The following is a 25,481-nucleotide window of genomic DNA, read 5'->3' on the forward strand; positions in this document are numbered from 1 at the left end:
GGCCTCACATGAAGCTGTAAGACTGCTTTCAGACTTCTTACATAAGTTATCAGACAAGGAGTATGTTTTATTTGGAGATTTAAATTAGGACTGGCTCTCAACATCCTCAAACTCACTTAAGGACATCTGCAACGCTCTAAATCTGTCACAATTACTTAACTCTCCAACTCAGTTAAACTCAAAAAACCTGGATAAGTCTTCATTGCTTGATGTTATTCTTCAAATTCTCCACATCTGTAGTTGGAATATTCAGTAATGATTGTCAGTGATCAATGTACTGTTGCTGTGTTAGAAACTGCAGACTACCTAAGACTAAACCCTGTTACATTTTTAGGAGAAATTATAAACATTTGAATAAACAAGCCTTTCTGCATGATTTGTATAATAGTGACTTGGACCTTGTCTGTGAAATGGTGGACGTTGACTTGGTGTGGAATTATTTGAAAAAACCCTTCTTAGCCCTAATTAATAAGCATGCACCTCTGAGAAGATTTACGGTCAGTGGTAAAAACAACCCATGGTTTAATGAATCTATCTCATCCTCTATCAGAAAAAGAGATAAGGCATGGGCCAAAGCTAAGAGAGGTAATGATGCCAGAGACTGGGTACAGAATAAGGCATTAAGTAACAAATTAATTAAACTGATTTTAAAAAAATGCAAAAAGTGAGTACTACCTTAACTTAATAAATATAACCTCAGTGATCCCATTTTGGAAGTTGATTAAATCTTCATCAGGGTCTATGACACCCTTTACTCTTCCTGATCTTTTAAAGGTAAATCAAAGCAAAATTAAGGATAAACATAACATAGCAGATGTGTTTAATTAACATTTTATCAACACAGATTGAGCCACTCTCTTAAATCTCCTTGTAGATGTTAAAGACAGTGTAGCCACCACCTTAAATTGCCCTGGAAACAGTTTTAAAGTTTTCCCCATTTCTCCCACTCAAGTTTACAAGGCTCTATCAAGTCTTGATTGTAAAATGTCTCCTGGTCCTGACCAAATTGAGCCTTATTTTTTAAAGACAGCTGCAGATCTGATTGCCAGACCCATTGCCTACATTTTTAATCTTAGTCTAAGCAGTGGTTAGATTCCTAGCTCCTGGAAGTCAGCGTTTGTCCTTGCTTTATTGAAAGGTGGGGAGCCCTCTGCCCTGGATAATTATGGCCCTATTTCCAGACTGTCTGTTGCAGCTTAAGTATTTGAATCCTTTGTAAACGAACAGCTAAAACACTTTTTGTCTGATAATAGTATTTTAAGTCAAGTCAGTTAGACAAGGGCATAGCACTATTATTTGCAGCCTATCAGTTACAAAGGGTATTATTACTGCTCTGGATGATAAAAAATTATGTGCTGTACTTTTCATTGATCTATCCAGACTCAAACAAATAGGCTTTAGTTACCCTGTGCTGAATTGATTTTCTGACTGGGAGAACTCAGTATGTGTCCATAAAAAATTATAACTCTGCACCTCTAACTGTGAAGACGTATGTTCCTTGTGGATCTATCTTGGGAGCATTTTATTTTCTATTTATATAAATGATCTTGGTGTAGGATTATATCTAACAAAGGTACACCTCTTTGCAGATGACACCATTATTTATAACGTGGCACCATCTTTAAAGTTGGCAATGGATTCCCTACAGACTGATTTGAACTTATTGCAGATTTCACTTGTTAAGTTAAAATTGGTTTTAAACTCTAAAAAGGCCTAATTTATGATCTTTACAGGTTCCTGTTCGTCACTCAATGATTGTACAGTCTTAACACTAGGTGGCACTCATCTAGAGCGGTTTAACTTTGGTGTCCATAATAATAGCCTTCTAAAAAAAACTTTCACTGCTGGAAAAAGATTAGTCCAAAGTACCTTTTTGTCAGCATTAGACTATGGTGATATAATTTATATGCATGCATCTTCATCTCTTTTGAAAAATCTGGATGTAGTCTATAATGCTGCCTTGCGGTTTGTAACTGGTGCAAGTGTACATACACATCATTGTAACTTATATGAAATGGTTCAATGGACTTCACTGTGTGAAAAAGCCATATGTTAATTTTTATTGTAAAAACTATACTGGGTAAACTACCGCAGTACATATCCAGTTTACTGAAATATTACTCCAGTAGCTATAACACTAGATCATCAGAGAAAATTCTCCTCATATTCCCAACCACTCAAACAGGGCTGGGTAAATCTGCCTTTTCCTTTCACGCCCCGCAATCTTGGAATGAGCTGCAAGGCATACTTAACTTGGAATCTTTACCCTCTCTTGTTATGTTTAAAAATATGTTAAAATCAGTTTTTACAGAACAATGTTATGGCTTTTAACAAGTGCCATTATTTGCCATGAATCTTTTTTAGCTCTTGATCCCTGTATGTTTTGTGTCTCTTTAAAGCAACATGAACATGCCCTTTTAATTAACTGTTTATTTCAAAATACCCTTGAGAAAAGACATCAAATTCAGGTTGGATTGTGGATGTAAGAGTCCTTAGTGAATTGCAATTATATGCAGATGTGCTGTTCTTTCTTAACTAATGCCCTCTCATTGTCACAACTGCCAGACTGTGAGACAGGTAATTAAGAGTGTGGTAGAGCGGCGGGGGGTTGAAGTTCATGCACCTCATAATTCTTCATTATCTCCACAAAGCAGATATTTCCACTGAAGTGATGTCCTTTCTGTTCTACTTAGCATGGTTTTTTTTTTAACACACACACACACACACATACACACACACACACGTTTAGTGCAATGACCGCCCTTTTGTCCTCTCCAGAACAAACTATTTGGAGGTTGGACTGGTGAGTTGATGCAGTTCTTTTCCTTGCTAATGTGACAATGATCTATAAGACTACAGCAAGCAGCCAGTTAGCATAGCTTAGCACAAAGACTTGAAACAGGGGGAAGCTCACTAACAGATTATATCTTGTAACTTCCTGGAATCTCCACTGGTTGCCTGGCAACTGCTCAGAGCCAAGAAATAATCCCCCCCCCCCCCCCCTCCCCCCCCCCCTGTAAAACAGAAAACTGTAATTTTTACACTTCGGATTTTACACTACCACAACATTCCAGTGTTTGTGCTAAGATAAGCTAATCGGCTGCTGGCGTGTAGCTTTATATTAAACAAGCAGATAGGAAAATTGTGTCAGCCTTACTAAACTCTCCGCCAAGCAGTGGATAAGTGTTTTCCTTTAAAGGACGAGTTCAACAATTTGGGGAATGTGCTTATTCACTTTCTGGCGTAGAATTAGATGAGAAGATCAATATCACTCTCATGTGTGTCTGTTAGATGCACATTTTGAAGGCAGAGAGATTCACCATATGGTCTTAACAGAAATGCTGGGCACTTTAGATATATTGGTTTATGTTCAAAAACAAAACATCAGATGGGATTTCTCTGTCCTTGTTATTTGGCAAAATGTTAAAAATATAAGATTTAAGGAAGCGCTCAGCTTGTACTCCCTAAATAAATCATATCAGTACTTGAAGCTTCAATATAACCCAATAAACTTTGCCTGTGTCCTGATGTATAATATTTGTCTTTTGGATAGACATACTGAATGTCGCACTTGGCAGTTTAGCTGCTGTGAAAGCAACTATTCACATTCAAACTTTGTCCATCTCCTGACTTCTTATTTAACTCATGTTTTCCTTCCCACTCTTGCTCTGTTCCTTTGCTGCTTCCCCTCTGCCTTTGCCTTTTTCGTGTTCCCTTTCTCACCCTGTGTCTATCTTTTCCATTTCTCTCTCTCTCTCTCTCTCTTTTCCATTTCTCTCTCTCTCTCTCTCTCTCTCTCTCTCTCTCTCTCTCTCTCTCTCTCTCTCTCTCTCTCTCTCTCTGTTGCTCCCTTCTCTTTTCTCTTGTTTCCTTTGAAGTGCTAAACAATGAGAGGGCTACACTCCCTGTTAAGCTCATAGGGAAATCCAGACTGAAACTGCATGGCACAGTGCAGCGCAGCAGAATCTTGTCCTCGGGACCACAGGGGGTAGAGAGGGGAGGAGGCAGCATCAGAAGTATTGTCAGCATGCGGTGACAGCAACAATGGCTGCACAGAACCTTTATCCTCCAAGCCGTCACCAGTCACATCAGCACAGCATGGTTGATCAACGCAATGACTCATTTTCAGAGAACATGCCTATCTTTCTCTGTCGCTCTGATTGTCAAACCTTGACAACTGTCCATTTCTTGACAAGATGTGCATGGAACTATCAGGGTGTAATTATAGACACCAGAAGATTTGCACGTCAAGACCCTATTGACTATAATAATTGAGTTAAAGCATTTCATTAGTCAGGCATGTCAGCGTATAGGAGAAATACAATCACTCGTCCTTCCATTGTCTTTGTCTTCCCACTCCTGTATTTGTCTCTTGTCTTTTATGCTTGCATGCAGCACAGACACGTCCATGCAGTGATGAATGCTATTCATTACTAAAGGCTGGAACGGGAAATGAAGCAAAATGAGTGCTTTGGGAAGCAATCCGTGACTGGGGCATATACTATCATCTGCTGAAGCATCTGAGACGTGTGTTTATCCACTCCCACGTTTCCTTGAAGCTACCTCACAGTTACTCATATTATGCTGTATACACCACACTCTGAAATCTGATACGGCCTCTCTCCCCTCCAATATCCTCTTTTCTTTTGTGTGTCTGTCTTTTTCTGTCATATTCACACACGCTATGTGTGATGCCGACACTGCATGGTGTTCAATTATGTGGCCCTTGCTGCGTTTCTTGAGTCAGTCTTTCTCATAGGACACACTCTATAATTCACCCTCAATCAACTACTTTCAATGCAAGCAAATACCTTCGCCTTCTTCATTGTGACATGACTGATTCCACACAGGGATTTGTAATGACAGCTTGACATTTCATATTTATTTTCATCAATGATATTAGTATTTGAGTTAATATCTGTGTAGAAATACCATATGTATCACATTAGCCTTTTATCTGCATATGAATACCTGCAGTGATGTTTGTGAAGCACTTTGTGCAGCATGTGGGTAGAAGACGGCTTCATTCTCAGTGGGATTCTGCAGTTTTGTCAAATAGCTGTTTCATTTGTTTGATTACTCTGATGCGGTGAACAATCCTTAATGTCTCCCCATGCAGGTAGACTTGCCTGAATTCTTAGAGTACCCCTCCATTCAAAGATATGTTTTTCTTCTACAGTTGAATATTTGAGCTTCACTGTGCAGAATGCTGTGTGTTTAACAATGGAAGGATGTTTTCACATTCATCTGCTGAAAGTGGAAAGTTTCTCATTGAAAGTCCAATTTTAATGGGTGGGCCTATGAGCATAATTTATGACATCACAAATAGTTTGTAAAGGCCAATCCAAGTTCAATATTCAACTTACACAAGTGTGAGGTGGAAACTTGAAACCTCCAGTACACAAACACTAAGAATGGACTTTACAGTGAACTAGAATACATCTTGGGTCCAGCAGGAAAACTTTTGATAGGAAATACATTTTCATATTTATAGATTCTGTCATTTTTAATGAGGAAGAAGGAGTAGATGTCATGTTAAGGATTTTAACAAGATGATTGATTGATTTTTTTTCACCCTACAAGACACAAATTATTATTCAAAGTAGAGTATTTTATATACATCTTAAAACATGTCTGAAGGGGATCTTTAAGCTCTCTATTGTCGAGCCCATACTGAAATTTATCTGTAGAAGGTATTAGAGACTGGCATAAAGGCATTTATTTGAGAACTGGTTCGATGATTACATACTATTTCTAATTGTCTTGACATGACACAAGTGATATTAATGTGAGCCTTGTAAATTGTAAGGGATATTTAGATTTGACTAAATAAGTTTCTCCTGCTAATAATAGAACACATGATATCTTGCCAGTTTAGCTGGTTGGATGAGTAGGTTCATATCTGTTTCTTCTCTTTCAAACACAGATTTTGTCCTGGATATGTTTAACATAGCTTTGTATATTAGTCCTGCATGACATTTCAGTCAGACACAGACACTGTGAAAAAAAAAGTGAAAAAACAAACTGTTTATATGGAATGAAATCTTCTTAGCAACTTTATGCAGGAAAACAATGTTAAGCAGGTGTGACAAACAAGACTAGGGGGTATTTACTAAGGATTTGCTGTCCCTTTTTAGGGGCTGAACAGCCAAATTATGTTTCTCCTTATTTGCTAAAGGACCACACCAAGCTTTTGTGTCAGTAAAATAGAAGAAAGTGACACTGTTAAAAATTGCATATTTGGGCTCATGTATTGATAAGCATTTCTATTTAGAGGTGCAAAATATGGGAGAAGAGAATGGAAATTTATAGAAATAGCTGCTGCATCTGATTTATCACTGCAGACTGACCACTGCAGAGGAAATCCGAATTTTAACATCTGGGAAAAGCAGGTGTGAAGTCTGCTGCACTGTAATTAGCAGACACACACAGAAGGGGAGAGACTAGAGCAGAGAGAGACAGTGAGAGAGAGAGAATTTGAAAGAGTCATTACAAAGAGTCTTTACCTGTCTGTTTCCCTCAGGTTCCTCCTCCAAAAGTGTCTTCTCTTCAATTTGTTTTCCAAGTTCATCAACAGAAAACACTTTTGTTTGCACTCCCCTGCCTTCCAGACATGCACAACACACGTCAAAACAGCCCAGCATCAGCTTTTACTTAGTGGCAAATCAGATGAACTACCGTTGAGCTTATTCACATTAGTATGTCTTAGTAAAAAAAAATTTAAAAAGTGGTGACACAAAAATTTGTGCACCTGACAGTCATTTTTGACATGCTTTGTAAATACCCCTAACAGTCTTCAGCCATGCTAGCAGCTCTATGAGGCTCAGCAGTGCTTTGAGCTAAATGCCAACATCAGCATGCAAATATGCTGAAGGTAAGCTTTACCATGTTCAACTTTCCAGTCTAGCATGTTCAGATGCTAACATTTGCTACTTTGCACATAACACAAATTGGAGCTGAAGCTGAAAAAGTTATTAGTTTTTTAAGTATTTGGTCACAAATGAATTGGATCACCAAAGTTATCACTTAATTCATCCCATGGGTACCAGGGTGTCTGTACCATGGCAGTCCATCCAAATGTTGTTGAGAAATTTTACTCTGAATACAAAATGCCAACTCTCAAGTGGTGCTGGAGGAAAAATGGCCAAAGTCATTAGAATACAACAATGCCTAGAACAATGTCTGTACCACATTTTGTGCAATTTAATCTAGGAGATGTCAATATATTTCAGAGAGGAAGTGAAAACTTTGGCCTACTGGTGGTACCAGGGAACGGTGTGGAGATCACTAGAGGATTCATGCTAACCATGAATGTCTCATGGTCAAGTAAACCTTGTAGAAGAAAAGACCCCAGTGTTGCTCAGTAATAGTGTGCCCAAGTGCTGCCAATGGTGGCCAGAAGTTAGTCTGCAACAATATGATTAAAACTATAAAGCTACCAGTTAAGTGCATGACTGTGTTTAATCAGGGCTGCTTAGCCTAGTTTATCATAAAGATTGTAAGCTGAGTGAAACAGTTAGCCTCACAATTTTCCTTCCAACATTTCCAAAACTATCCCCAATTGTATTATACAGTGGATCATACTAGCTAGCAAGGAAGTGACTGTAGCTGGCAACCTCACTAGACTACAGGACTGCTGCAGGCTACATGCAGTCACTGTGCCGAGCAGTTGTTGATCAAGAAGTAACACTAGCTCAAACACTAACTGCTCCTAAAAACAGGATTTTCAATGTCTGTATTTGTTAATTATGAGTTAATAGGAAAGTTATGGAGTTGTTTAAAAGTGTATTGTTTCAGTGTTGATGGACCTAAGTTTTCCACCTTTTGTGTTAAGCAAGGCTAGATAATGCTATGACAACTAGGCATAGAAATATTGGATTTTATGCTGTTATGCACAGATTAAGGTCAACATCAAGGTAGAGTTCATTGTACACAAAGACAGAATGATCTTGGAGACAATAAGCTCCAAAATAAATAAATAAAAATTCCTCCCCTTGTGTTTATTGAGAAATGGTGATGATATGCATGTCAGACATGTATGCATTCTAATATACTGATAAACACACTCAAGTAGGTGTTTACCAGTGCCATTCATCTTCATAACAACAAAATTGAAGGTGCATAACTCAGTTGTTTAAAACTGAATCCAATTCAAATCTTATGATGCACAATGCTGCAAAATGTAATCTGATCAAGCACCTTCAGGAACCTTCACACTCACTGTACACAACAGAGTGAAATTTCACACAGTGAAGTTCCTACAGTGTCCACTGTATTGAGTCTCTAAAACAAAATGCCTGCAAAACTGAGCTTCAGAGTGATCTATAGTATATTGTTAGAATATTATAGGATAAACATAAAAGATTGCCTTGGTCCATAAAATCAGACAAATCAACCAGACCGATTATGTCTATTTTCCAGCTAAGCTAATAATTATGATAAAGGTGACAGAAATATATGTAGCTCATTCAGGGTCCACCATAATTCAAGATCTCATCCAGTATAAGACTTTGCATTAGACAAACTGAGATTTTTGTAGGGCAGTTACCATATGCATCACTGCACAGAAGTGTGGAAGATCGAAAGAAGATTATTTGGGAAAGGTATTATGAATTACACTCATTCACAAAATAGTGATTAGATAATTTTTGCATTTGTTCTCTCACCCATTGTGTGCTTCTGTATTTGTTTCTATCAAAGATGTAATGAAGTGACAAACATGATGTACATCGGAAGGCTTACGGTTTATCTCTTTTTGCTTTATAGGTGTGTGTGAATTTGACTAAAGAGAGAGATGTGGTGTGATCACAGGAACTTCAATCAGGTATTTCTCTCTTGTATTTGAATCTTTTGGTAATCTGTAAAGGATTCTATCTGTGTGTTCTTCTGCGTACATGCATGTGTGCATGAGTGTCCTCTGTGTGTTCTACTCAGCCAGTCAATTACGCTGTGATTTTGCTCTGGTGGACCAGAGTGGGACATCACCACAGATATACTGAGTCAGACAGGATGGACCGTAGAGGTTTTTAAAGCATTGCTTTGCTATGTTTTATTGATGATTAGATGATTCACCCTGACATCTGCTGATGCTCTCTGTCTGAAGCAAATCTCTTGCCATCATAAAACTGCTTGTCGAGAGTCCACCTGGTAAATATTTAAAGGGTCCCCACATCAGGGTTGACCATTCCTTCGATAGTCAGCGGCCCAGATTGTGTTGCCTTCAGAGTAAGAATTTTACTGTTATTCAGGGTTACTAAGGTATTACTTTAAAGCTAAATCAATTTATTTCTTCTACAAAACAAACTCACAGCAACAAACATTTGAGCTGTTTTGACTCAACCATACAGCCTGACACACCAAAAATGAGCTGAAAGTGGCTAAGAGCCGCATAGAGCTGCAATCTGTAGAGTTAATTTCCTGTGGGATTCACAATTCTAGTAACTGTTTCACATTACAGGGAATCATTAAGTGCGTCTCCATCCATCTGTTTTTATGCACAGTTTCAATTTGGGGAAAAAAACCCTTTAAAAAAGTGTGTATTGAAAGGTGTATTGATAAAAACAAAATGTGAAAAAGTGCAATGGAAACAGACTTAGCGAATTAATCATGACATAAATGAAGCATATGACTTAAACATCACTCAAGTTTCCACTCCATTGAAAAGACAAAAGATGAATACATCAGATCTGTGTTAACCGATGAGGAGACTGTAAAGTTCCTCAAATTAACACATGAAACAAACATAAAGGCCATATTTCCATCATGTTTTCCACATGGTTTGCCACATCCATGATTTGCCATTGTTTGAGGTGTTGTAGTGGCGCTCTTCCTCTGCAATGGTTTAATGGCACCAGATGGGAAAATGAGTACTAACAACTGTTTATCTTAATGTGTCTAACTCCTAATTTTCACATAGTAGTGGGTACATTAATTAGCATTTTCTTTTGCAGATTTCCTGGAAATTTGGTTAAAATTTGCACTACATTTGGATGGAAACTTGAAATTGGAAATATTACTTGTTAAAGGAGCTGTACCAATGTACTCAGGTGTGACTGAAAAAGGAATGGCATTTAAGAGATGAGTCAAAGCTTATGAAATATTTGGCCTTGACATTAAAGACTCTTAACATTTTGCTGTGCAGTGGTTTCTAAGACACTTTAAGCTCCACACTTACAATATTCCTTATGTTCATTATTGTCTCAACAGAATCTCTGTTCACCATGATGATTATGTCTTTTTTTGTTGCTCAAAGGGCGAATCCGGCAGCACATCTTGATAGTCAATATCTGTATCCCGGTGAGGGAGGCATTTAGAAGACAAAGCAGTCAATTCAGCAGGAACTGCTGCCTGTGCAGAAGTCATGAGGAAACATTGTTTTTTGCTAATAGATTAATTAAAAAGAAATTTTGGATTGTTGAAACACTTACTGTTAAACATTCATTAAAAAAACACATTAATGCAACTGACATACAACTCAGTGTTACCCATGCTAGACAGAAACAGAAACGACACACCACAAATCGACTGACTTGACTGTCTTCTGCTTAGTAAGAGCAGCTCAGTAAAGCACAGCTTTGTGCCTATACTGGAGGGTGCCACACTCAATCTGAGATTGATGTAATTATTGCCAGAATTATTATAAGAATGGCTTTTCACACCAGGTTCTAGATGATCTTTGTCTGGTGTAAAATCCTTGTCCCACCATAATTAATGGAGGTTTTAATTTTTTTCTCCTGGTAAGAAAGAAATCATAGAAGCCAGATGTGAGTACTTAGATTTTTTTCTAATGCAAATGAGCAGTTACATGTTGATAGGTTGAATTTCTGTGTGTGTGTGTGTGTGTGTCTCACTTTCTGTTCTGTTTTTAACTGTCTCTTTCACTCTCTCACGGATTTCTGCTGTGTCTTTGTTGTGTAAATAGGAAAAGTCTTTTGGTCCACCACTTCTGAAAATAACAGGCCCAGTAACACACACACACACACACACACACACACACACACACACACACACACACACACAGATAGACTATGCACACAGATTTGCAGTGCACATACTGAGTGACAGGTTCAGAGTTTGTATTTGAACTGAAGAACAAGGAGGAGAGAGAGAGAGAGAGGTGGGATAAATAAAGAGGCAGCAGTGCAGGAAGTAGGGCATGTACCACAGAACAGGGATATACGCTGAGCTAGGGGTTGGAGCATAAAGGTAACGTTATACTCATAGATTGCATGTGCGGTCAAGCACAGTTGCAGATGGTGCCAAGGTGGGGATTGTGATCAGAGTTTGGACATGCAGGGCGACCTTAAGTGAAATCACAGTTGAGGTCACACCAGTGGCTTCAGCTCAGTGGTCTTAATCGAAGGACCACTGTATGCCTGTACATACAGACGAGTTTGTGGAGGTACTATTTGTTCAGGGCATAAAGCCTAACCAGAATCATTGGCCTCATCCCACTCATCTCATGATTAATGACTTTAGTCTTTAAAAACATTGGAATAGAGGAGAGAATCCAGTCCAGTGCTTTTCTAAAGCTTTACTGTAGCACTAACACCTGAGTATTTTTAATCTGCTACAGTTCAACCACTTCTCAAAAAGCCATCTCTTGGGTTAGGGTTAGGGTTAGGGTCCATCCATCTCTTTTAAATAACTTCCACCCAATATCTGAACTTCCCCTCCTGGCTAAGGTCTTGGAAAAAATAGTTGCTGGGCAGCTCATCGATCATATGAATGGCAACGCAATCTGATAAATTTCAGTCAGGTTTTATGGCAGGTCATAGCACTGAGACTGCACCTCTTAGAGTTCTTAATGGTATTCTTTTGGCAGCTGACAATGGCCAAACATCTTTATTGCTTTTAGATCTTATTGCAGCTTTTGATACAGTTGACCATGTCATTTTAATTGAATATCTTAAGCATTGGGTTGGCATTTCAAGTACAGTTTTAGATTGGTTTTTATTCCTATCTTTCTAATAATAAATGTGTGTGGCCATTGGTTACTTTAAATCCTTCACCTTCCATCTCTCCTATAGAGTGCCTCGAGGCTCAGTCCTTTTCCCTTTATTATTCTCCATTTACTGTATTTGTTACAGGTCAAATATTTCATAAGTATAACATCAGTTTCCATTTTTATGCAGACGATTCCCAAATCTATTTCTTGTCTGACTCCAGCAACACAATACAACTGGTCAAAATACAGTCCTGTTTTACAGATGTTAAAAACTGGTTCTCTCAAAACTTTCTTCAGTTAAGCTCAGATAAATCAGAAGCCATTGTCATGGGTCCAGACCCCTCCAGCAACCACTTCTCACTTACATTCTCTGTCCTGTTGCATCAAAACTCAGTGCAGATATCTGGATGTTATCTTTGATAACAAACTTTGACCAACAGGTGAAGTCAGTCATTCAATGTTGTTTTCTGCAACTTTGTAATATCTTGAAAAATTGGATCATTTTTATCCACTAAGAATCTGGAAACTGTCATCCACGCTTTCACAACATCCCACTTAAACTACTGTAACTCGCTGTATTACTGTCTCACTCAATACAACCTGTCAAAACTTCAACTAGCTCAAAATGCTGCATCAAGACTACTCACAAAATCCAATAGAAGAGTACACATAACGCCTATTTTAGCATGTCTACACTGGTTACTTGTATGTTTTAGAATTGTTTTTAAAATTTTAATGATGACCTTTAAGGTACATTTGGGGTTGGCCCCTGATTATATCACTGACTTACTAACCCTATATGAGCCTGAATGCAGCTTGAGATCCTCTGGCAGATGTCTGTTAGTAATTCCTAGGTCAAGGCTAAAAACCAGAGGAGACCAAGCCTTTGGAGTCAGCACCCCACGACTCTGGAACGACCTGCCGGAGGAGATAAGGCAGGCTAGCTCTGTTTCTTCTTTTAAATCTCTCTTAAAAACGCAATTTTTCAGAATTGCCTCAGTTATTCTTCCGTTTTTACATTACTTGTTTTTACTGTGTTTCAGTAATTGATACCTCACTTGTCATTATTACTGTATCAATTCTACTTTTATTTATTATTTATCTGGTAATTTCTCTTGTTTTTATGTCTTTGTAAAGCACTTTGTAATTTGCTTTCGAAAAGTGCTGTATAAATAGTTATTATTAGTAGTAGTAGTTGTAGTGGTAGTAGTAGCAGTAGTAGTAGTATTAATATAATCTCCTCCTCAATCAACCCCAAATGCATCTCCCTGACAAAAGAGTAATCAGTGTGCAGTTTCCTCGGCCTCACAACACTTGATGGGATGATGGGATTGATAAAAACTGCGGCATGTTTATGACTGTTGTGTCACTCATCTTCAATTTAATGTGGATGTTTCCAGTAGACAGAATGTAAAGAGTTCACCTGGAAGTCAGTTTTAACAGATTCAGGAAACATACAACACAAGGGATGTGTGGGTGCAGAGCACACAGCAGGATTAAATCATGTGGAATAATGTCTTTGTGTTTCCTGTTTGCAGTGAAGGTCGTTTCTGTGTATTCAGAAAATGTCTGTGTTTAGGATATTTCAATTCAGTTTTATTCTGTATTTCTTGTACATGTGAAGCAGCACTGTAGCATCGGTTTAAATCATTCTGAAGTTATGGTGGCATGTGGAAAGGAAGTGAGAATCTTTGAATGTGGGAATAGTCCATCAACACTTCACACAGATTATCGTACGAAACTAAGCAGGTTGTTGTACTTGTGTTTCCACTGCGTCTAACACGCAAGAGATGTTCAAGTTCCAGGGTTATGCTGTTTCTTCTAACATTTGCATCTGACCAGTGAACTCGGGGGCGCAAGGCAACAGAATGAGTGTGTCATCATTTGTCAACCTACCACATCTTACATTGTGAATTGTGAACACCCATAAGAACAAAAGATGACAGATATAAGTGAATGAATGAATGAATGTGCAGTCAGGTTTTTGTTTTCAGTTTGTCACAAGTTAACCAAACATGTTTCATACCCATGCACTAAAGAATTCAATATATTTGCATTCACAGGTGTTTTAAATAAATATATTTTCAAGTATCAAGAAATCTTGTCCGCTCTCTGCATGTCTACTCATAAATAAGTCAGTCTGTCTGTGGTGAAAGGGCATATTCAGGAGACACAGTATCTGACAAGTAATAAAATGGAGTCCTTGCTGCTAAGCCCAAAGCTATGATTAGGGCCAAATTCTAATGCACTTTCATTTGCTGTTCGTCTGTCAGCTGTCTGTCTCTCATCCTGTTCTGCCTCCAGTGTATTCTGGATGTAGCGCCTATGGAGTTCTCGAAAATGGGCCCACTCCACCACCTTCAATTCCAATCTGTCACGTCACCTCTGTTTGATCGCCTGTGTGAAAAGCATTTATAAATGTCTGAAATTGTGTATTATTCATCAGACATGTGCGTGCATGCACACACACGCCTACACTCAGGAAACAGGAAAGAAAGTGTGCATGGAAATGAACTTGCAGCTGCCACTTGGTGTGTTTGCAGGTGGAAATCGCAGAATTATTTTATATTAGCTATTATGCTGGTGGAAATGAAAGGTCTAGATAGAGAACAGTAGAAGCTAAGCACATTTGGCTAAATTTAAATTAATCTGGAGTTTCTTTTTGATTTGTTAGGGGCTATTTGACTGCACAGTCTTTTTGTCTTATATAAACACAGTCAATATTTAGTGCTGCAGATGCTAGGCACACATGTCAAGGGCATTTTTCAGTGAGGGGAAGTTTTATAGTGTTTATTCTCTCCCCCATTCTCTGTATAGCAGTTACTTCTTTATCTTAGCTCCATCTCAGTCTTATCTCCCAATAGCATCTCCGTCCTTTATCTCCTGCATCTTATCTGTAGTGCCAGACACAAGGACTGGCAATCCAAAAGAGAGAGATAAAGGGAGAGCAGGACTAACAGAATTAGGGAGAGGAGGAGAGATGGTGGATAAAGAGAGTGAGAGAAAGAAAGATTCAAAGTTGTAAAAAGGTGTATGCATGTTGGTGCCATTAAGTTCACACAAAATCATTTTTGTCTGTTTGTGTGCATCAGTCTCCCTCTACTCTGCAGAACAGCAATAATGTAATTTCAATATTTTTTTTTTTTTTTTAATTTCACAATGAAGAAGTCATTTTACAATCATGAATTCAGGCAAGACAAAAAGAAAAAATCCATTGAACGCCCTTTGTTTTGCAAAGAGTTCAGGCCAGGCCTTTCTCTTCTTTATTCTTTTGGGAAAAATACAATGCATCTTCCCTGTCTTGTTTTGGGTATTGATTTGCACTGAGTGACAAAAGATACAATCCTGACTCAGCGCGCAAGCTCTGACACCAATCAGTGCCCTTACAAAGCACTCACTTTGGCACTTAATTGATCCTAGATTGCACCAACTGTCAAGTTTTGATGGATAATAACGAGTTGATTCGATTCCATCCAGTTGAAAGTTTTAAGTCTCTGCTAGCTTGTTGGAGAAGTCAACTGCTCTTCTAGGTGCTAATAGACTCTCTAGAGGTCTAGTTGCCCCTGGACGTAAAAGTAATAACCTGTGGTAGCTGTCAAAAGAGCTCTCTCCCCAAGGTTGCCAAGATATACTCTGAAGAGGAGAACAAAAGGCAGGAAGGGGTTAAAAAACAGTAAGAGGGAACATTTTCATTACAGCCCTCAGTGTTGGTTTCTATAGCCTCTGGGATTCCTTGTAACAGATCTGGTGCTAGTGCTCTGGTCCCCATGTGTTCCAATTATCAAACCCCTTTAGTTTCTATACCCATGTGAGCAGCCCAAAAACATCATGTCTTACCAGTATTGGCTGTCACACTGCTGTAGGACGACTGAGAGAAAGAATTAAAACACATTTTAAAGAAATGACAATGCAATTGTTTTCATTTCAGTTGCAACCAGTGTTCTTATTACTATTACATATTATTACATTATGACATTACTTAACGCAGATACAATTGATATTTTTAGATTATCAATGGATCACATCTACTACTTGTTAGTGGAAGGAGTCACTCATAGTGACAAACTCACAGAGAATTATCTCCCAGCTGCAGTTACCCTCAGCTATTCGGAGTGTTTCAGTGTCTTGCAGCTCATTGGTTTGGTTTTCTGTTTTGGTTCACTCTGACAGAGATATACCCACAGTATGCTACCTGTCCATCAGTTTGGTGGAGACCAAAACAGAGCCAAAAATAGTGAATATTGGACTTAAATTTGCCAGATGGACACAAACATGACTCCAAATGAATGCTAATGTTGCTCTGTGTCTGCTGGATGTGTAAATAGGTAAATGTTTGCTAACAAGTTGAGTGATTAGACTTAAAAGATGATAATATGTAGCCAAATAAGCTGTTATTTCAGGTTTAAAATCTCAAGACATACAAACATACATGGTATGGATGGCTGAACTTCCTGCTTGAACTGAGTAGTTTTGTTCATGTTTCTTGCTTTGATTGTGAAGATGGACCTGATGTACCTGTGCATGACTATCCATACAGTAGCATCACTCAAGGATTTACCGCACTAAGCCTTTTCACACCGAGAATGATTTCTCATGCAGAAAAACTCAGACAGCAATAAAATATAAATTGACTCCAGGTCTGCACTATAAATACTTGCACAGTGACTCAAATCAGTAAGCAGTTACATATTTTGCATAATTATGCACTTTCGACTCAATTGAATAGGACATTGTCAGATTAGCTCTTGGATTCTCACATGCTGCTTAGAATATTTTCTTCCTCAGTGAGGAGCAGGGAAACACCACAACATGGCGTTTTGAACAAACTAGTCACAGTTATTTTTAAATCCAACCCCTGTGCAGGCTTAAGCCCATGGATATTCTGTGCTAAACTGGTGAGTCAGCTGCGTTGCACTGGCCTTTAAACCCCCCTTTTTATTTTGATTAGAATAACAGTTTAAGTAGATTAAATGTAAACTCTGGGAACTCTGTGCTGTTTAAAATTTTCAGATTATTGACACTGGTTTACTTCAGGTAGCAGTATCAGTTCTCTCTTCAACTCATTTTCAAACATCTGACTGTTTATTAGAATTGGCAGGTTACAATAGGACAGAATTGTCTGTATTGATGCTTTTGTGCTCCTGTTATCCCTGAAAGTAATATGTTTATTTGTAAGGTTCACCTGCTCTCCATGTCTCTTTATTTCTTACTCTATCTCTTGTTCATTTGTTTTCTTTGACCTCTCTTGCTCACTTTTTTCCTCTGGCCTCTCTCTCTCTCTCTCTCTCTTAAACACACACACAAACCCTGTCTCATTGGCTTTCTGTGACCTCCCTCCCTCTCGCTCTCTCCCTCTTGCTTGCTAGCTGTCTCAGTTGCTCTGACCTCTCAATATCACACAAGCTGTCAGTGCCAAACTATGAATGTCCCTTGACACTTATTCAACTCAGACTCCCTTCGGCATTTCCATTTGCGCAGAGCCAATTTCAATTTTCATAGTGGGTCGGGTGGGGGCTAGTGTAAGGCCAGCAGTCAGAATAAGCCAAAGTTGAAGACAGAGAAACAAGGGCCCTAAGCAGAGTTATGCGTGTGTTCCTCCATTTGTTTCCTTGAAAGGGTGACTTACTCAACTGTGGAGGCTATCTTAATGCACCATCTGAACCTAACTACCTGCCATCCTTTAAGCAGTAATAGTATATCCTTTATTTAACCAGTTAAAAGTCTCATTGAGTTTAAAATCTGTTTTTCAAGAGTGACCTGGCCAAGAGAGAGGCATAAACATTGTTACAACAATAAACACAGACAATATAAACAGACAAATACATCTGTCATACACTACAAATGAGTGAACACAATATCTGGTTGATATGCAATACAAGGTGAAGGACAAAAATCCAGTTATGACGCATAGACAGGTTCAATTTTCAAAAATGATTTCAGTGAAAATGTAGGAGCAATCACATTGACCAAGAGGACTATTTTAAGAGTGACTTAAATTCCCCCATAGTAATCAGCTCTGACAAATGCCAGGTTCTTCTGTATGTATAAATGTATAAATGTTGTGGCAAGAATAAATACCAACCTGTCAAGAGCATTCCATGGATATTTTTCTTACTTCACTTAAAGAAACTATCCTAATTCATAAAAATAAACATTTAAAAAGAGATAATTAACTTGCTAATGAAGACTCATGGCAGACAGCTCACCAGTAGGAGTGCATGTGGTGCTCTTGTGCTACTGGACACAGCAGGCTGTCTTTCAGCACCATGGACAGTACCAAATACTTTCACTCTGTGTGGGAGGCTGCTTGCTGCCCACATTAGTGTAACCATGGATAACTAACGACCCCACACACAAACTCACCATTCAAGTATCACCGAAGTAATTTTTGTGAAAATATTGGTTGGAGCTCTGATATTGCTTTGTTCTCTATTGCACGCAAAGTTCTAAACTCATAGCTACAAAGTAATGTAGAAAACTATGGCTTTATTTTCTATCCACTAAATTATGTGGGTGCTTTCTCAGTGAATGCAGGCGTGTTGCTCTTTTGTGGACTGCATTATAAAGTCCAGTTCACATGTCTCCAGAAATGTACTGGGGAACGGATGAGAGAGAATGTGTCATGGCACTGTGCTGTGCTGTGCTGAAAAAGAAAGGCCTCCCGATCATACTCTGGATTTTCTTCAGACATGGTGTTACACATCAGCACGTCTGGAGGCTGTCCTCTCATCTTTCAACTTGTGGTACTTGGCACAGGACTTCATGTGCAAAGAGAGAGACAGAGAGAGAAGATTTTGGCATTTTCCTGATTTTTGTGTTATTATTCTGGCAACCTCAACTTCCAAAAACAGGATAAGTGATACATTAATTGCTGTTCAATTGCAGGGCTAAGATTGTGCCTCTCAGCTGTTTTGCAGCTTTAGATCTGTTTGTCTGTGTATGTAGGCGGATGCGCACTTCTGTGTGCGTGACACACTCCCATGGTATTGCCTACAGGGAGCTCGCAGGCAGAGGATTTTGAGACTGAACAGCTGAGTGCATACACACAGTCCAGGGAAATGACGCTTCAACAAGAAGAATTGTTCAATTTATCCCAAGTGAAAAACAATATTCAAGATGAAGCATGCGTTTGTGTAGTGTCCGTATCTTCTTGCTCTTCATTTTTTTCTTTCTCACAAGGCTTGTGGCATCACTGGCACTGGTTTGATGAGTTTGTTGACAATACGCTTTAAGATTTCACCTTAAAGAAGGGAAGCAATATCAAAGAGATTTCAGAAGGAAGGCATCCAAGGAATTGTGTTCATTTTCTGCTCATCCAAGTATGACCACGATCTCCTAGAAATGGGCCTCTGAATGATTTATTGTGCCATTGATTCAAATAGCTCAGAAAGAACCACAAACTACTAGTTGACTCATTCTCAAATGAGAGGGAAGCATCAGCTCACTTGCACTTCTTTCCCAGTTCTTTGTTGACTGGGTGGTTGTTGGAGTCACATTGGTGGAATAAATTGACATTGTTAAATAATGTTGCAGATAGTGTTTAAGCAATTACCCAATCAGTGTCTATCCAAGTCTGAAAACATCCAGTCTCTCTTTGAAAACTAGTCATTTTGAAACATTTTAATAACCCTAAACCAATTTAATGGGTTGGTGAAATTCAATAGGTAAATAATGCACCTTCCACCTAGAAAAGAATGAATAAACACTTGCTGCAGCCCCCAAATGTGAGAAAAGAATGCATTCATTGAGAATAATTAAACCATTTCTATCTTTCACTGCAGGAAGTTTACATCTGCTTGGCAAAATCTGTTTCCTGAGGTTTAAAGAAGTGACTGAAAGTGCTGTATTAATGCAACATCACTAATAGGAATTATTTTCCCTGAAGATGACTTGCCTGCTTAGTGATTGAACCCTCACCTGAATACAAATAAGCAGTGTGCATCTTTTATGGGACCCTCAGGCTTCCCTGGTTGTAGAGGGGGGAAAAAGGCACAAACATTGATACATCTCTGAGCATTCTCAGAAGAATACATGGCACCTCAAAGTTAACTTAAATACTCCTGGTTAAAAGTATTTTGAATCTGCATAATTAGTTTTAAAAAGAGAAAGCTTTGGAAGTTTTAGTTAAATTATGTATTACTCAAGCCACAGAAACCAATTCTTTCTAATAAAAAAAGATTGTTTTCATATATATAAACATTATTAGGATGGGTACATGTACAGTTATGTGAACAATGATATGAATAATCGAATAATGAAGAGTGAAAGATCTGTTGATTGCTAGTTATGAAATATTATGAGACAAGTGTCTGCAGTTATTGTTATGCTTTCTTCTCATTCATTCCTTTCTCATTTTTACTGATTAACAGATGCTAGTACAGACACATACATTCACACATAGCCCTTTAATACACACAAACCCACATACACACAAACCTGGATATGTATTTTGCCGGTTTGGTGATTTCTCACTAAGAGGACTTCATTGCCGCGCTGAGACGAGACTTTTTCCCCAAGAGTAGCATATCCCTTAATCACCCTCCTATGTGGAGTGTCTTCACTCCTGCCTGAACCCTGGCCCCTCGTTTTCTCTGCAGCAACAGAGACAGGATGAGAGGGGAGAATTAGCACTGTGGCAGGGGCTGATTATTAGAGAGCTTTTGCTCAAAGCCTTTCTCGTACCAAAAACAAGCTAGGCCAAGTGGAGGTAGTGATGACTTAACCCGGATTAGCTCCTCATTCTCATCCAGGGCCCATGCATGCCAGTTAGTGGGCTATTTTTATACAAATTTTAGTTTGGTATTTCCATGAGTGATGGATAGCCTAATATGCACTTCTCCTGTCTTGTGTCCTACTAATGGCTCTAATATATCATTTAAAAATGTGATCCAAGTCTTTGAAGTTGCAAATCACAACAATGATGAAATAAACAAAATGTGACTACATTCTTTTGAGAAGATAGTCAATACCTCCGCCAGTCTCAAACACAAATTGACATGATGTTGAAGAGAATCTGAGCACATTCATTCAATAAAGATTGTTAGACATGGTTTAAAGCTCCAAATGCTAGTAAGCAGACCTCTGTGTATAGATTCTTCCTGTTCCCAAAGGTCAAGAATGGAAATCTATTCCACTCTGAATTATACATGTCAGTAGAATTATTTAGAGAATGGGTTCAACAACCTTTTTGATCTATGGTGCCCTAACAGCCCTATCAGAGGTGCTCAAGTACCCCTTCTGGGACACTTGTCACGTTCCAAATGACTTAATTTGAACTGATTTTAAACTATTATATAAAGTCAGATATTCTTATGATACTTTTTTCATACAAGTGATCTTGGAATTGTTAATGTTCAGTTTTGGTCTCTCTTCTTTTTCCTTTTTGCAGCTAACAGCATAATTCTATGGATGGCAGTGACAGTCTGACAGTTGGTTGATCAGTTCACCACTTTGATCCAGACTGGAATAATTCAACAACTATTGGATGGATTATTGAATTAATTATTATTGAATATATATATAATATATTATTGAATTTGGTGTATGAAAAATATGATACAATTCGTTCAGCTCATGATAATATAATGAAAACCGGGTGCTGGATCCTTAAAATAGTCAATAATGAAAAAGAATGGCTAGGACAGCACTCCAAATTTTCTTTTTTTTTTTTTTGCCACACAGACGTTTTGGGTAAGACGCCTTTCTTCTTCCTTTGAAATTTGGTATACACATTTATGTCCCCCTCAGAGTGTTTTTTAATGACTTTGGTGATCCCTGACTCCCCTAGTGCCATCATCAGGTCAAAATTAAAATTTTCCCAATACTTTCATTTATGACCAAATACCTGCAAAACTAATGACATTCCCATCAGCCTCAGCTTTACTTTGTCTTTAGTGCTAATAAGGTAATGTTAGCATGCTAACACGGGTTAGTGTAAGGGGGTAAGGGCTAACCCTAAACTAAGAAGGAGAACATGGTAAACATTATACCTTCTAAACATCAGCATGTTAGAGTCGTTAGTGTGAGCACATTAGCTTTAAGCACCACAACCAATTTTTATCTTGTCTGTTCAGCTCTGTTCAGAACATATATGCTGATTTGGATGAAGCATGGATTCAAGAATGTAAATTTATTTCAATGAACTGGATGGATGTGATATTTCCTTTATGCATGTAAGTTGAGGTTAATGTGTGTGTGTATAAATAGATACTGGCAAGTTGTTCATACCTCACCAAATTACCTCAGCTGTTTGAGAAAGGTAATTTTATAATGTCAGAAGAACTGACTGAAATTTTACTGCTGTTGACATTTCTAGTGTGAACAAGACCCCCAGCTGTGTCTCTTGTGTCGAAGTTGTTTTTATTGAATATTCCCTGCAACCTTTACTGTGGACTTATTCAGCACGGCAGCTAATTAGAGTATATTGATGGGAGGCTTTTTGTTGTTGGTTAAGCCAGAGGGAAGAAAAGGCCAGTGATTGTTGCAAAGTGACAGGTGAATCATAGCTAACTGCCTCCAGTGGTATTATTTCTCAGCTCCACACCAATCGGTGTTGACAGACCACACTAATGGATTTAACTCTGAAATAATTGACAGTAAATAGCTTTTGTTGACCTTCAGTCAGAAACTACTGGTTCACTGTGGTGAGAGAGTGACATTGCAGTCCACACACTGTAATAAGTTATGGATTAGTTTGACTTTCATGAGTGGGTTTGGTGACTTTTTTCCCCCTTCTTGTTTATCTCACAGGAAAGATACCCTGTTGAATATAATCTATATCCGCCTCAGGTGGTACATAGTCAGGTGCATATCTAGCAGATATGTGGTGGTGGGGGAGGGGCCACGGAGCTTTAGCCAGGCTCACCTTTACTGACCGGTGTAATAAGATTACCTGCTTTACACGTCATGACCACAGAGAGATAGAGAGATAGATAGAGAGAGAGAGAGAGAGAGAGAGAGAGAGAGAGAGAGAGAGAGCTACTCCATGCATTTTGCTCCTCACATTAGACTAACAGTACAGCCCTCCGGTGAAGTGTTGCTGTCTCTTGCTGTGTCGGACTAAAGCCACTGGGGTAGCCGAGAGCTGATGCGCCCATGTGAGGAGGCTGTAGCTGCCCCGCCAGCCGGTATTTGTGGCTCCCGTGCACGTCCGAAAGGGATTTTTGTTGAGTACTTCTGGAGCCAAAACATGGTAAGACGTTTTCTTTTGCGTTTGGGACGGCTGTAGTTATGTTCCAGGGGCGTTAATTGCCACATGGTCGTTTCGATACGCACGCGTAGCAGCTCAATTAATGTTCTCATTGCGTAAATTGTCTTTCTGGCCACCGCATAGGAGCTCTTTTTAGGACGCTTGCATTGCCAATATTTTCACCCTATCATGTAGATTCCCTGCCGTGAAATGAGTAATCCATTGGCAAGGCGTAGTCGTCCACCTCAACTCTACCCTGATCTGCACCGCTAATCTCTAGAGGGTGAAGTTTTCAAACACTGAGTGCATCAGCGTTCGCTTTGGATTATCCATGGGTGATATCCCATTAATGACTGTGGTTGACTGTAAATGCAGTTGTCGGCTTGGCAGACCACTCAGAGACAGCCGCTGACTGTGGCTGTTTATTTAATATTTCAATGAGCAGTTCGTTTGTATGCGAGTACCGGGTATGGTCTTTTTCTAAATGAGGAAACTTGGATGAGAGTGTCATTTCTCGGGTCAATTCACAGGCTGAGTGTTAACAGCTGCATTTCGTATTAGTTGACTTTCCTATCTTGCCTCATATGCATATCAATAAGAACTTTATCGAGGACAGGACTGGCATGCGATAACTTCCCATTGTGAGTGTGAGCTGTATCGCGCAGCAGGAGGTAATGTATGCCTCTCCAAAACTTCACTCACAGTCTATTCACAGGCTCATAGTAGTGTGCACTAAAAGAAATGTGACATGGTTTATTTGGTCCTGGAGTCTACTTTTTTTTTGTTTTTTTAGATTTTAGACAGCTTTTTTAAAAAAGGATAAAATGATTGCTGGATTTGTCCACTTTTAAAGTGGATGTTTACTGATAGAGGTAGGTTATAATGGATGTTTCAACAAAACCCTTAAAGCCCAAACACACACACACACACACACACAGCTTTAAACCCTTCAAGTCTGTGTGTATTTGTTTGGTTGAAAATTAAAGAGTCAACACTGTCATACATTTTTTTCCAACATGCCTCAAACATCAGTTGAACCCTTGTAAAGCAATCACATACAAAGCAATCTAACTTTACATTACTGTGACTGTAATAGTTCAGTTTCTCATGTTCCCATTGACAAAACAGAAAAATCATATTCATATTTATCATATTTATCAGCTCAAAGATTGTTAAGACTGTTGCAGTTCAGCCATCCTGAATATAAATGATAAATTATGGCCTCTTGTTTGTCAAAATATAGCTAAATTCATGTTGCATGTGATCTTATTAGTGCTTTTTCAACAGACATTTGACATGTAAAAGCAGCAAAGCACAGGTGTAATTAATAACACTGACAGCTGCTGTCCATTTATGAGTGCCGGTTCCAGAGTGTGACACTTAAATCAAGTGGACCTCATTAATGTTATTAGCTACATTTGTGGTTTTCCTGCTATGACAAATCAAAATGTTTGCTGTGGCTATGCAGTATTTCTAGTGCTTTTTTGCTACTTTAAGGTAAAAGGTACAGTATAAAAGCTCCAGAAAAAAAGACGTTGAGAAGTTAAGATGTTTCTGTACTTTAATGCTTTCTAAATTGCCACATTGTACCATTGTACCATTGTAGAAAAAAAAAGTAAAAGCTTGTTTGAAAGCCACAGATTTATTTGAGACAAACGTGGCAAAGGTTGGAGAATGTGCGTGGTGCAGCATACAGTTTGTGCTTTTAGAGTTTAAGTGTTGTGCGCTTGAGTGAAAAAAATCATGATTTTACAGGCGAAAGTGTCCATAGGGGTTCAAATTTTATACCAAGATGGAACAAAAATATGAAAAATAAAGGTTGTGACGAATGACTGTGTCTATTCTGTAGGGCTGGGAGGATATGCTTATCTGCTGATTCGACATGATACCACGATATCACGATACTCGGCTGCCGATTCGATCAATTCAAAGCTGATTCTCGATTGAATGACTAGAAAAGGAGGCATTATTTTCAGTCTCTTGCTCCAGTATTACTGTGTGCCAAACCATTCACTGGTGTCCTTACTCCACTGAAATACAATATGAAACATAACTGGCACATAAGTTAAATAGTCGGCAGCCTTTCTATTTTAAAAAGTTAACTGCATTAATTAATGAATTAATTAATTTGAAAGCATCTTACAGTCTCTTGCCTGTATGAGAATAACAAACTGAGGGGAAGGAGGAGTGCTCAGCTGTGTTGTTATTAACGTTATGTCTTCAGCAGTGGAGAGCAGCCTCTCTGCTGCACCTTTGGTTCCGGGGAAAGCCATCGTTGTACAAGACGCTGAGTGGGCGCAGGGTTTTTGAGGTGAAACAGACTGAGCACCGATTTAATTTCTTCAC

General features: G+C 38.7%; 1 protein-coding gene across 2 annotated transcripts in view; it reads left to right on the plus strand.

Annotated features, from left to right (window-relative positions):
* Nucleotides 1-25,481, plus strand: part of LOC122997543 (protocadherin-15-like) — a 235,022-nt gene that overhangs the window by 27,451 nt on the left and 182,090 nt on the right. For both annotated transcript variants that reach the window (XM_044373751.1, XM_044373752.1), the window contains exon 2: nucleotides 8,767-8,824. The gene's annotated coding sequence lies outside the window, so the exon portion shown is untranslated. The remainder of the gene's footprint in view (nucleotides 1-8,766; nucleotides 8,825-25,481) is intronic.

This window comes from Thunnus albacares, chromosome 14 (assembly GCF_914725855.1).
Source record: "Thunnus albacares chromosome 14, fThuAlb1.1, whole genome shotgun sequence".
Classification (NCBI taxonomy): Eukaryota; Metazoa; Chordata; class Actinopteri; order Scombriformes; family Scombridae; genus Thunnus; species Thunnus albacares.